A 15,013-nucleotide genomic window follows, 5' to 3' on the forward strand; every position below is an offset into this window, starting at 1 on the left:
AGGAAGTCCGGGATAGTGGCTTTTGATGACCTGTGCTTTAAGGCAAAACCACAGAGGAGGGGGGAGATGGACCGCGGATGATTTGGAGCTTTGAAGGGGCACAGCCCCGCGGGGAGCAGGGGTGGGGGGGGGCGGGGGCGGGGGGGGGGGAAGCCTATTAGTGACTTAGCTCCTGCCCCCCATCCTAACACTTGTCTTTATGAAGTCATTACTGGCCCCCCCGGTACACTTCTCCTGGGCAAGGCAGGAGACATTTATAGGGATCAAAGCCCTCGGTAACAGCAACAACAACTTTAAGAGGCAGTTTGTTCAACCAAATTAAAAATGAAGCTTTTTTTTTTTTTTTTTTTTTTTTTTTTGGTCCTTCGACACCCCTGGCAATGCGTTTCCATTTCCACTGAGCTAGTGAAGAAGTTTGAGGCCAGCAGGCCCTCCCCGCTCTCCGAGGCTGACGTTCCTATGAGGCTCCTAACTGTTGTGTGCAGCAGGCTGGGGACGTTAGTGTTCCGTGCCAGGCATTATTATCCACGTTACACAAATGAGGAAATTGTGGTTGAGGGTGGAAGAGATTAAAGTTCCCAAGGTTTCTCAGCTACCACCTAGGGGGGCCCAGCATGTAACCCACATCTGTTAGATTCCGTGGCTGGTGGCCTCGCCCACAACGGTGTAAAGAAGATCCCGTGCTGGTTGTATGGTCACGTCACCAGTTACCTGCTGGGCACACGTTGGTCTTGCATTTCACTCGGGAAGCAGACGACCTGGGAAGATGACTTCTGATTTGAGGTGATGGAAATCACTGCAGAAAACGGCGTTCTCGGAGCAGCGTGCTGGGCCCTGGGGAGGTCAAGATGGCGCCATATCGTTTATTTATTTTTGAGAGACAGAGAGACAGACAGAGCATGAGCGGGGGAGGGGCAGAGCGAGAGGGAGACACTGAATCCGAAGCAGGTTCCAGGCCCGGAGCTGTCAGCACAGAGCCCGACGCGGGGCTTGCACCTGAGAACTGAGAGACGGCGACCGGAGCCGAAGTCGGCCGCTCAACCGACGGACCCACTCAGGTGCTCCAGGATGGCGCCATCTTGACACCACATGGACGAAGTGGATTTCTTTTTTTTTTAATGAAAGAATCCAGCTGGTGAAAATCAGAAATACAGTCATTCATTTGACAAGTCTGTATCGGGCATCAGCTCTGTGACAGGGACTGTGTAAAGGATCCAGCAGTGCACAAGACCAGCCCTTGTCTTCCTGGAGCCTCCCCTAAGTCACCTGCACCCCCCCATACATGGGGGGTGGAACTGGGAATTGGTAGAGCCTCTGTGAGAGTGGTTTCTCAATTTATCACTAAAAACCCTCTAAAATACATCCAAGCCCTTCCGGTTGTCTTCCTTTCTCTTCCCTTTCCTTCCTGAACAGTTTTATCCGAAAGCCACAGATGATGCAGAACAAGGCAAGTAAGGTGGGAGAGGGGCCCTTGGGGACGACAGTGGCCCTGGGAATATGCAGTGCGAGCCGTTCAGAGGTGAGGACGGTGTCCACACGGGGGGCGCTGGCCTTGTGCAGGGAGTCAGAGCCTGAGTGAGGTGAGAACACCCACGTGGGGGGCAGCAGGGTGAGGAAGGTGTCCAGCCATGGGGAAAAAGTAAGAAAACCAAAATGTGCTTACTCTTTGGTACAGCAAAATCACATCTAGATAGTCATCTTAAGGAAATAAATGGCAGAGGTGGACCAAATACATACGTGCAAAACTGTTAGTCATGCACAATCATTATAATAGCAAAAATCTGAAGACAATTCAAATGACCAACCAGAAGACAAGTGGTTAGAGAGCCCAAACAGACTTACATGTGTTAAGTACCGTGACTGGGGTGACACAGGAGATCACAGGGAATCACAGTGATGTAAAGTGGGGCACGCGGATGGCTCAGTCTGTTAAGCGTCTGTCTTCAGCTCAAGTCATGATCTCACGGTTTGTGACTTCGAGCCCCTCATTAGGCTCTGTGCTGACAGCTCAGAGCCTGGAGCCTGCTTCGGATTCTGTGCCTCCTTCTGTCTCTGCTCCTCCCCTGTTCACGCTCTGTCTCTCTCTCTTTCTCTCAAAAATAAATAAACGTTAAAAAAAATTACAGAAAAGTGATGTAAGGATAATTGGTAATCCATATATGGAAAAAAATGAAATTGAATCCTGATTTCACGCTGTCCACCCAAGTCACTTCCTGGTGGCCTACAGATTTAAATGGGATAGATAGACTTTAAATTTCAGGAGAAAATAGAGGGAAAGATCTTTATGGCTTCAAAGTGGAGGGTGGGGGCTCTTAAGACCCAAAATCCCCAACCTTAGAGAAAAAGAACTACGTTAATATTCACAACTTTTTTTTTTTTTTTATCAAAAGACTCCATCGAGTAAAAAAGCAAGCCACAAACCGGGAGAAAATGTTCACAACTTACGTAACTGGGAAAGAATTTCTCCAAAAAGTTAAGGATAAAACAAACAAACCAACAACCACATTGGCAAAAGATACGAATAGGTATTTCACAAAGGAGAAAACTAATGAGGACATTAATCAGGGAAATGCAAATTAAGCCATACCTACGTACCACTTTACAAACACTAGTTTAGCGACATTTCTTTTAGCTCTGACAGCAACAGGAGCTCTTACATACTGCATGTGGAAGAGTGATTTGGCAAAACTAACTGGAAAAGCAATTTGGCTTAATCTTATAAAGGTGAAGATACACGGACTTTAGGACCCAGTGATCTCAGTGGAAGAACATCTACATGGAGGGGTGGCTCAAAGCCCCTGGTTCAGGTCCACCGGGAGGCAGGTGCAAGAATGTTCATAGCTGTATGGATTTGTGTCCTCCCCAGAGCTTCAGAATATGACCTTATTTGGAAATAGGGTAGTTGCAAATATCATTATTTAAGTTAAGATGAAGCCATACTGGAATAGGGTGGGCCCTGAATCCAGTATCATGATCCTTATAAAAAGAGTAGAAAAGCTACAGATACACACAAGAAGAATCCTATATGGCAGTAGAGGCAGAGACAAACGAAGATGAGTCTGCAAATTTAAGGAACACTGGGGACTGCTGATAACACCAGAAGCTACCAGAAAGGCATGGAATAGTTTCTTTCATAGAGCCTTCAGAGACAGCGTGGCCCTGCCAACACTTGATTTTGGACTTCTAGCTTCCAGAAGTGTGAAAGAAAAATTTCCATTGTCCATAGCTCTCCCATTTGCACAGTTCACTATGGCTGCCCTAGAAAACGAATACATCATATTGTTCATAGAGGCCAGAAAATGGGAATAACTTAAATAAGATTGAATAGACTGTGGAATATTCATGTAATGAAAAACTACATGACTGTGACGATAAATGAATGAGAACTCCACACATCAGCATGGAAGACGCCTTTACCCTTTCTCACCACTTACTGACGTTCTGATCAGTCTCTGAGACCCATTTCAAGTCCTACCTCCTCCACAATGGTTATAACAGCTATAACAGCTACCATGTGTTGACTCCTGCTTCAGCCAGACATTGCACACGGCCTTGCTCACGTTTTTGCAAATCTCTACAACAATCCTTGAAAGTAGATACTGTTAGCCTTACTGTGGAGAGGAGAAAAGCAATATTCTGAGCTGTCCAATGACTAAGTGTAGTTGACCCAGACTCCACTGTCCACGCCCTTTCTGCCTTGGAGCTCAGATCCATGAAACCTGTGTCCCCCACCCCACCCCACACACACACAAAATGCAACCAACTGGACAAATATTACCATTTTGGGGTCTGTAGTAACTAACTTGGCTGCTGATTATCTTCAATTCACTTTATTTTAACCTTTCTAGTTTTGTTCTGTAAATAAATGCCTCATGTCTAACTACTTCATTTATGCCCATCATCTCCAGAAAAACACCATAAGTACTTATACTTCTTCTGGACAATATAAGGATAGGAACTCAGCAAATGTTTACCATTGATATGTTTTTTGAACTCCTACTATGCCAGACCTTGTATTCAGTGGCTGAATTAAATCTGCTGGAACTTGTCACAGCTAGTCATTTAAGGAGCAAATGGCCAAAAATATGCAGTGAATGCTACATAACATACGTTTGTTTTCCCTTTCTGAGGAAATTCTGTGCACACAGCCGACCCAAGCTCAAACAGAATAAAGAGACAAGCCATTGTGAGTAACAATGCATCCACTTAACCCTCCACGGACAAGCTAAGTTTCCACGCTTTCTCTTTGGCATTTCTATATTTTGTGTGTCTGGCAACTGAGTAGAATTAGCAACTTCTAGGTTGCTGGGGTTTATAGGCTGTGACAGATGCAGAATAAGTAAGCAAACAGATTAATATGTATTAAATTACCGCATTAGTCTTCATTAGTTCCAAGTTTTGTACTTGCATGCACATGTGAAAATGGGATTTACCCATGATCCTTACCATGGGCACTGATTAAAACAGAATCACTCTGAGAAGCAGCACAACCATAAAGCCAGCATCAAAACTATTTATTCCCTCTCTCCCGTCCTCCTTCTCAAGTGCCTGGCATAGCTGACTTGCTTCCGCGGCTCATCAACTCATAGCAATCACATGACCCACAAACAATTTGGTGGTTTAGGGTTCCAACACCGTTCCATTTTGTCTTGTACCAAAGTGATTTAGAAATCTTTTTTATCCTGGATTTCTGACGAGAAAATACAGCTAACACAGCCATCAGAGACACTGCTAAAAGAATATGCTTCTTTGACTATGAGTTCCAAGCTCCCCTGGGAGCAGCAGCCCCTAAAGTTAAGATCCCTGGAGAGGAATGCCGGGAGGCAAAATGTTGATACAACCCCAAAACACAGTGTTTTGTCCTGGAAGAGGCCTCCTTAAATATGTGTTGAGGGGACCAGTGAGTTAGGGGAGTACTAGCAGTAAGCAGAGTCCCAAACTGCACTCCTGAGTATGCTTGAACCAAAGGCATCAACCCAGACCATCCCAGGAACTGGGTCATCCAGTCATTCCAGGTGTAAGGACATGGTGAGGTTTTGAATAGGACCGATCCGATCCGGGTGTGTAAACTCTGGCTCTGCCAACGTCTAGGGATATGGACCTTGGCACTGTTTTTAACCCTGCTTGGAGCTTCGGTTGCTTCGGGTGATAACAATGTCTGTCCCACTGGATTTTTATGAGGATGGAAAGATAAAATCCACAGAAAGATGAGCCACAGGGTAGGAAAGCAACACAAGTTCTTCTTCCTTTCTTGTTTCCCTTATCCATCACTAAAGAGCAGGACAAGTTGTGCCTTCTGCCATCTCGAAGTACACCTGCTACTAATTCAAACAAGTCTTCCTGAGCGTAGGCCTTCATGATTTGCAGTGTGGCACATGACCGCTAAGACTGCAACCATTTCTTTTGTAAATACAACCTTCTTATCCCTCATAACTTAATGCAAATGCTTTGGAAACTATTTTTAGGCTTTATCATGACATGAAACTTTATGAACTCATCGCCTTAAATGTCTCAACCCAAGAAGAAGAAACAGTTCAAAAGCCACAGGCGTATAACATGGGCACAGAAGTGTGCAAAAACCATACAGTTTTCTCCAGGGCAATTTAGAATTTGAGATGGGCTATCCCTAACTCGGAGGTTTCTCTCACTTGGGTTTGAGTCTCCTCACTTGCTACCTTTGACCTGTGACCTATGGTCAAGAACCATCGAGGACAAAACATATTGGGTTGAACCTATGAAATTTCTCCTATTTGGCCATTTTTGACCTATGAAAATGGTAATATCGTAAAAGTTTAACCTGATAGAACGAGGCCAAGGATAAAGGAAATCAGAGTAGACTCAGAAACTAAAGACTGTGGTTCCCAAACACAAGGTTGCCACGTCATTTGTGATGTCCACATCACGCAGGTCTGATAAACTTGACATCGTTATTTGGGTTCTCTCTCCCTCTAGTAGGGCAGGTGCTGACAGAACAGATGCATAATTATGACTGCAATAAACGGCACTGATGGAAGGGTAAAGCCATTATCTCCACACCCAGACAGACTGAGGACAGCAGGCTAGAGTTCTTACAGCCACCCCCTTGTGGGTGCCATAACCTCTTGGGAGTTGTCAATCCCATCCCGAAGCTAATGACATTAATCATTAGCCAGCTTAGAAAGGTTAATGGGTAGTTTAAGTGAGAGGAACATTTTTATGAAGTTGCTGTTCCTGGGAATCAGGACATAAGAACATAAGAAGGTCATTGAGTGTGACATCACCATTAACAAGGCCCTCCACCCACCTCATCATATACACAGGACACTTGAGCACCATAAAGCGATTCTTTCCGCAGTTCAGGGGCAGGCTCACCGACAGGAACCAGGCATAATTCCAGACCCGTTCCTAAGACAGTTTACTCAAAGAGTGTCTTGCAAAACAAAAACGTCTTTGAATTGTCTCTTATTTTTAAAGAATCCGCGTAAGTAGACCAGACAATCTTCTGATGTGGTAACGCAACAGAATAAGCTGATACACAAACTGCTCCCTGTTTGGGAATCCATCTGCTGCAAAATTGCTGACAGCACTTCCCACTCAGTTCTACCAAGAAGGTAACCTAACTGTGGCAAGTTGGTTTTCCTGGGCCTGGGAAAAGAGGAAAGCTGACTTGCAGAGCTTCCTCAGCTCTGCCGGGTGCCCTGGAGATCCAGAGATGTTGAATGTGTCAGATGATACTTAGGAAGCACCTCATGAGCTTTCAATGTTTGTGTAGATCTATTTTTTTCAAGTTTATTTATTTTGAAAGAGAAAGAGGGAGAGAGTACAGGAGGAGCAGAGAGAGGGAGAGAGAGAATGAGAGAGAGAGAGAGAGAGAGAGAGAGAATCCTAAGCAGACTCCACACTGTCAGCACAGATCCCAACTTGGGGCTCTAACTCATGAACCGTGAGATCATGACCTGAGCTGAAATCAAGAGTCGGACGCTTAACCAACTGTGCCACCCACACATCCCAAATGTTTGTGTAGGTTAAAAAAAAAAAATCAAGAAGCAATTAGCATCTTTGAGACACTTCTCTGTTTGTATCAGTGTAGTGTGATGCATTTTTCCCTCTTGATGTCACACTAGGGGGTCTTTTGCAAAACAACTTAAAGTAGACAAAAAGAGACTCTGAGTGTAAGCATACCCAAGAGTTTCTCTAGGGAAGCAGTTGGAAAAGTCTGAAGACCATCTACGTGGAGCCTGAGCCCAGACTGGAGAGTTGCTGTCCCTCACCCTCCTTCTCCCAACAAGTGGAGCTGAACCTTCGGCTCCATCCAGGGCAGCGGGTAGAGGAAAAGATGAAATGGAATGGCTGAGACTTCAACAAGAAGGCCAAAGACAGGAAGAGCTAGAACAATGAGTGGCGGTGGGCAGGGCACCACGGATGGACCAGAAGGGTTGAAGACACCGAGGGACACTGGAAGGCCCATGGGAGAGGCTCCCAAATAGATCCAGAGAAGCAGAGCTCAGAATTGAGGAATGGAGAATAAAGTTCCACGTTGCCCATGGAGGAGCAGGTTGGGTGTGTTGACTGACGTAAACAAATGCCAGCCAAAGTGGACTCTGAATGGAAGGCAGGGACTCCTTGAACCTGAAGTGAAGAGCTGTGCATGTGTGTGTGTGTATGTGTGTATCCTCCTAGAGTCCACCCTTCTAGGATATATGTATAGCCCACACTTCTTGACCCCGTGTATACACTTGTTCAGCTAGAAATAAAGCTTTTTACTTAGTAATGGTCTCCACTGTTGCGCCTTTCCAATGTCCCCAATGTACATTCATTATTTAATCTATTTAGCACTCATTTTACGAAGCCAACCATGCGCTAGGTGTTAGGGACAGACACCACAGTGAACAGGACAGACAAGCTCTGGAACACATGGAGCTTATAAACTGGAAGCAGGCAAACAAACAAAAGGTAATCGATTCATTGAAGTCACGCTAACTTCTCAGAATAAGCACAGTGATGTGATAGAAGGAACTGGGGTAGAAGGAGGATGTTGCATGGGGTGGTCAAGGAGTACCTCTTTGAGGAGGTGACATTAAGGTGACATGTGATTGAAGAGAAAGAGCTGTCATGTCAAAAGCCCAAGAAAGAACCATTCCAGAAAGTGGAAAGAGCTGGTCCCAGGGAAACCCAATAGCAGCAAAAGGCCTGTGTGGCTGTAAGGCACGAACAAAGGGGAGACGGGGAGATTCCCTTAGAGGAGGGAATCAGAAGAACAAGGCCTTTTGGGGTTCTTTCTCCTAAGCTCACGGAGCGTTCTCAACAGGAAATGGCGGGTTCTAGCTCACATTTTTTTAAAGCTTTCTCTGCTGCCCTCCAAGGACTATGTTGTTAGGAGCCATTTACCAGAAGCCAAGGAGGGAGGATGGTGGCTGGGACTAGTGTGACAGCAACAGAGATGGAGAGAAGGGACAAATGTGAGGCGTCTTTGACACATAGAAGACTAGATGTGGGGAGTGGGAAATTATAAGGGCAGAGGAAGAAGGATTACAGTCGAGAGTATCCAACAACTCACTGAGAACTAATATTTCAGTTAAATTGTGAGGATTTCACCCGCATAATGAGAAGCTCTAAATACAGGTGAAATGGGGGATTTAATTCTTTTCCATTCTTTTTTTAAATTTTTTTTAACGTTTATTTATTTTTGAGACAGAGAGAGACAGAGCATGAACGGGGGAGGGGCAGAGAGAGAGGGAGACACAGAATCGGAAGCAGGCTCCAGGCTCTGAGCCATCAGCCCAGAGCCCGACACGGGGCTCGAACTCACGGACCGTGAGATCGTGACCTGAGCCGAAGTCGGACGCTTAACCGACTGAGCCACCCAGGCGCCCCTATTTTCTTCTCCACTCTTAAGTTTTCTTTTTCATTAGCTCTCAGGTATCAAAGACAAAACCTTCATGGCAGTTACCTTATATGTCGGTCCACTTATTTCAGTTAGAATCAGTATGTCCCCGACCTCACCCGCCTGGAATTACCAAAAAGGCCACCACTTTGAGGCCCAACCGCATGACTCAAGAGTTACCTTCTCCCTGGTTTTCCTCCGTGAACATTCTGGAGAATTTCTGAGATGCTGGGTGTGCCGCCCACCTGTCCCAGGGGCCATCTGTCATCCATCCAGCTGTCCCGACACCCAGCTCTATACGTCGCTGGGAGCGGGTTGGAAACTGACTTCCTCCAGGCCACTCCGCCTTCCCTTCCTGCACAGCAAGTCAAGTGCAGACACCGACCCTGCCTTTAATTCCCCAAAGTACAACTCAGGGTTGACACAATTGCTCAGAGAAACATTTACATGCTTATTAAAAGTGGCTCCTCCAGGGGTTCACAGCTCCAAAAGCCAACCTCAGACCTTCCCTGTACCTCTTGGCTAACTTTCACATGAGTGAGCTGGCTCAGCCTCTTCTCGACAAATCCCCAGGTCTCCTTCCCACCCCTGGATCCGGTGCTGGCTTCACAGCCCCAGGCCTCGATGCCAAGCCTGCTTATTTCACCCCAAGATGACTGGCAAGGGGAGCTTCCCCTTCCTACAGGGGGAACCTTTAAACCCGCACCAGCTGCGACGCAGCTTCCGTGGCTCCAAACACCAGCCACGATAATCAATGGCTTCTTTCCATCCACTGGCCTTAATAGCACCACGCCTGGGGCTCTGACCCCAAGAGCACTGGGCCACCCTGTTTCAATTGCTCTTCCCAGGCTTTTCCCCAATGCGAAGCGAGGAGAGGGTCACGCTACCTTCTGGGTTCTGCAAGGTCCTTCAACAAATAACTTGCCAAAATGTACATGTGTTCCAACACGCACATACTCACACACACGCACACCTTTTCCCGGAACAACGTTAGAGACGATCACTGAAATCTAAATCCATAGTCAGAGAAGCTGCGCGGACAGTGTCCTACGAAAACTAGACTTGATTGATACTAAAGAGAACACATCACATCTCATCTTACAATACCCAGAGTCAAACTGACAATGATTCTCATTGCACAAAGGATTGTTTGTGGACAAATAGAAATTCTGCTGACTTTTCCCCCAAACAAAGGAGGTCCGCCGCAACGGCGAGTTGATTTCCCAGCCTCTAGTAACTCTTAGTAACTTTTACAGAATGGTTCTATTGCTTTAAAAAATATTTTTCCACTGGGCATCACTACACAATGATGCAGTCATGGCTCAAAATATTTTGGAAATTCCTCCTTTGGGAATGCCTCCAGAGCCAAGAGCACATTCTTTTAAAATAGTCTCAGTGGTTATAAATCTTTATACCAAGAAGGTGCGTTTGATTCTTAAAGTCACCCAAAACTCATTCGAAAACCGAGCTGGTGAATATAGGTGGTCAAATCAGGTGATACTGCTTCGGGATAAAACACACAGAAGTCTACAACATTAGGCAAATTTTCTTACGCGGGTCACAAACTGCCTCTGAAGGTCATTCACGCAACACGCTTTTTTGTACACTTTTACTCTGTGCCAGTATACATTCCTGTATGGGGCATAAACCCAGAAAATAACTAACTATACAGTGAAATAGGCATATTTCCAATAGTAATGGATACAAAACCTCAAGAGTCTCCGAGGCGTGGTATGTATCACAATCTAAGGGGCATTTTTTTTTTAATCTAGGGAATGAGTGGGGTTGAGCAAAGAGTTTCAAAAATGGTTTAAGCAACAACAAAAAGGAGTGTAGGCGAATGTATATGTCATGGTGATGAGAGTCTCCACCATGGCTAATTTGAAGGCCACACTTATTCAGAGGCTTTCATTCAGATATATTTGTTGAGGTTCCTACCCCATTTACTTTATAAGCATAGTTTTGCATAAAAGGACATGAACTTAATTTCACCCCAAAAGTTATGGTAGCAGGACCAAACAAGACATTACTTTTGCCCATGGTTCTCGACCTTTTCTTTGCCTCATAATGCACTTTCAGTTATGATCTGGGGCTTTCTTTGAGCAAAAACCTCTTGGCTGCCATGCACCATAGTTATTTAGGAAATCCCTTATGACTTCCAAAACATTCATATGTTTTTCCTGGAATAATATTGCACACATTTATATGCGATAGCATTTTCCTGCCCCGTGCATGTTTATGAACCCCGTACTACTTTGCTTAAAATCAATCCCCACTGTTTCGTGGCATTACAGTGGTTGTTGAATAGCACCCTATTATTAGAGGCCCTGAACCCTGGCCAGGAAGGGAAGGACCCTAAACATTCATTGGCCAGTCAAGGGAAGGCACAAAGACATAATGTGACTGCTCCAGATGGAGGTCCACCAGGGTCCTATGACTGCTTGAGTAAAGACTATCTTGGGGCTTTGGGGTGGCAGAATTCACCACTCAGGCCTCCGTTTTATATCTGCCCCAGAAACCTGAAACAGCAATTGCTACTCTAGGGTCTCTCATGCCCGGTGGAAAAGTAGCTCCAACGCCCCTTCCCTGGAAATGCAGAAGGGGTAATGACCTGAGAGATTTCAGCAGTGGCACCGTGAATTTGGACTGTCATTTCTCATCAAAATCATCTCTTGGATTTCTAAAGTAAACGCTAGAAAGGAAAAAAAAAAAAAAAAAAAGTGAAATAATATAGCAGCTGTGGAAATCACACAGCTCCGAGTCTATGGGGTGAAATGAGTTGAAATTTCACCAGGCCAGGTACCTACACCCCTCACGAATCAAAAAGTAAGAGAGGTAGAAAGGAATTTTAGTCATGTCAAAATGTCACCTAGACTACTGTTTTATACTTTTCTTTGACTTGCTCTATAAATATTTTACTACAACTTTCAAAGTTTATAGGATCCTTAAGACTTGTAAAAATGTTGAGTAACTGGAAACCAATGACCGATACCTACCACAGGGATCTTGATTTTTCTTTTCTCTCTTTTTTTTTTTTTAAGATGTCATTGAACAGAACGCACTCTACCCAGGATTCCTTGAAAAGACAAACTCATCTCTTGGTTGCAGTTGTGAGTCCTCCGTCAGGAAAAATGGCTTCCACGTAGCAACTCTCGTTGCTTTGGAGCTTCTCTCCACAGTGTCAGAACTCTCTGGTCTGGGCCCCGGACCTGGAGCTTCCTGGCTCACACGCTTCAGAGGCTTAGTGCGTGGTGACTTCCTGCTTCATCCCAAAGAGACCATGGTCGCCTGATGTCAGCCTCACACTCAGGTTCCTGCAAACAGGGAAGGCCCTGCTTCCTGTCCTCCCCAATGTCATCCTACTGCATTCTGGGAATGATAGGCCACTGATTTTGGAAGGACATGTTTCCAAAGGATCCTTCACCAAGCCGGATGTTTTAGTTGCACGCTTCAGAAATATACACAAGTGTCTTCTGATCTGAGTCAGTGATCTGACTTTTACTGACTTCTGAACTAATTGTCCTGATTTCTAGCTTCTGTAAAAGTACATAGCACAGTGGTCAGCAGTCTAGACAAGATTAATTCATCTGTGGGTGAGGCTACTTTTATTCTCCTGATTGAATCCTGCGTCTGTCTCTTTTTTTTCAATAGCTAATAGATTAAAATTTGGTCTCTAAAGGTGTACGAACCTATCACAGACAGACGTGGAAACCCATACATGAAGCAAACACAGAAGCGGATGTTATGGTTCCTTGGGTTTGTAAGCAACTTCAAGGCATAGCCTCCACTGTCTCCCATCTCCCTGGGTGTAGACGTGCCTTAAACACGATCAAAAGTGAAACCAGCAGTAAACTGAATTAAATGTAAGGAGTTAATAGAAAAATACATATCAGACAAAGAGTTACTCACTTGGTAAAGCTTTCGTACAGAGAAGACTCCTTTTAACATAAAAAATTCCAACACTCGCATGTTTTAGAGGGAGTTTTGCATATTACAAAATAATCCTGCTCTGTAGGAAGGATTTGTCATAGACTTCCCTTAAAAAAGTAAAGTATTTCAAACATGATTGCAGTTACAAACGCTTGATTTACACACAACTCTCTGTGAATCTGTTTCATTAGGAAAAGTATTTCTGTACAAAGGGAAAAAAAAAGCCTAAGCCTTGTTTTGATAGGGAAATTTGATCCATTTGCATATATTGGGTCTGATAGTTATCTGACTTTTGCAAATGCTTCAGTTCTCCTCCCTCTCTGCTATTTTGGGATCTGAGCTTCCTGAAGCTTTGAAATCAAGGCCTGTGTAATATGTTTTCTTTGGCTTTGCTGTAACATTCAGCATTAAATAGAAGACATACAATGATGGGGGGAAAAATCCAATGCTATTCTTGCCAAATCCTGGATGACTTCTTGGTGGAAATGGTCTTTCCATTTTCAATTCCTCATTCTTATTATAACATGCCTTCCTTTGTATATTTTAATCAAAGGACCCTTTCTGTATTTAAAAGCTCTGTGCTTATGTTTGAGTTCCTTGTTTTACGTAGGTGTGTGGGTGGGGGTTGGAGAGGGAACACATTTGTTGAAGTAATGAGCCACGTCTGATCACAGAGGTTCTACGTGCTCAGTGAGACATGATATTCATGTCTTCTCGAGATGATTTTTCTTTCTTTTTAGTGTAGGCAATTATTTTTGGCTCAACAGGCATGTTGACTTGGTTAGTGGGACGTGAATTTTTTCGCTTGTTTTTCTGTCTCAGGAACGAAATTCTGATGACAGGCACAGCGTGGCCCCAAACGGGATTGTGAGGAGGAAGATCTGGGGAATGTCAAGAGAGCATCACCAGACCAGAGCCTGCTGTTCTTCTGGAAAATAAGCAGTTTCATCTGCGGTCACCTGCCTTCACCTGTACTCCTTTGGATAACTTCCTCCTTTTCAGGACTGAGTGTGTAAGAGCTGTGGATTTAGTGCCTCAAGATCTCCCAAGATTCAGTCTTGAATATGAGATCTGGCCTGGGGTAAAAAAAAAAAAAAAAAAAAAAAATGCTTCCTGCCCAGAGCAGAGCCCAAGCAGTGCTCAGCACTGGTTAACAAGGTAACTTTGCCATTTATGAAAGGGCAGGACCACTCTGGTGAGCCAAAACCAAAGCAGAAAAAATACATCTTTCTTGTGAAGTTCAGATGTAAAATATTTTCCATGTTCCCAAGCATTTTTTTTAAAAGCCTCAACTTTTCTCCATACCATAACTGGACAAGAGCTTTCCTAGTTAGTAACCGATGGGTAAAGATTGTGTCTTTTCATCAGGAAGCCAGGCATTTAGGATTTACACATCTTACAATTTCAATAAAAAAGATCACCCAACATTAACATGCCTTTGATGAGGCACTCATATATTATTTAGAGTTGCTTCCCAATAATCACACAACTGGCCTCATCACACAATGGGCTTTATAATAATGCATTTTCAAAAGAAAGCAAATATTTCCTTTGAGGCGATATTCTCCGATGAATTTGGCATGCCCTAGTTTGAAGACTTTCATCTCCAAACAGGCCAGGGTTTCTCTTTTATCTAGCTGCCTGGCTTGCTGAAAATTTCCCTGACATACAAAGGAAAGCCTACAAAATGTCCAGTCTTACCCAAGGCTTCAAAAGTACTCAGTGCTCCAGATAAAATCTGTCCCACGATTGTCTCTTTCTTACAAGTATTTAGGAAAACCTAGCTTCTGAGTTCCAGGCTACTTGGTTACAGCTGAAAGTGTTCATGAAAACGTGTTCCCCTTAGAAACCTTGAATGAGTCAAAACTAGCAAGGGCTCTTTACTCAAAGGCCTACGGTTTTATAATACAAGGTTACACACTTCTCCAAGACCAGGAAAGCCATTCAAACACTATATTAAAAGAGAGAATATAAGGTCTTAACAGACCTGGCTGGTGGGGCATATCTCCTAACTCAACCATCTGCTTAAAAACTCCTGCAAAAGGTGAATAGAAGGCCTGTAGGACCTCAACACACAGCTTTGGGAAGGCAGGACCCTACAATCAAAGGTCATTGGAAACGCACTCTTTTTTTTTTTTTTAACGTTTATTTATTTTTGAGACAGAGAGAGACAGAGCATGAACGGGGGAGGGTCAGAGAGAGAGGGAGACACAGAATCTG

Source organism: Panthera pardus, unplaced genomic scaffold (genome assembly GCF_024362965.1).
Source record: "Panthera pardus isolate Hobbes unplaced genomic scaffold, ASM2436296v1 HiC_scaffold_6, whole genome shotgun sequence".
NCBI classification, from domain to species: Eukaryota; Metazoa; Chordata; class Mammalia; order Carnivora; family Felidae; genus Panthera; species Panthera pardus.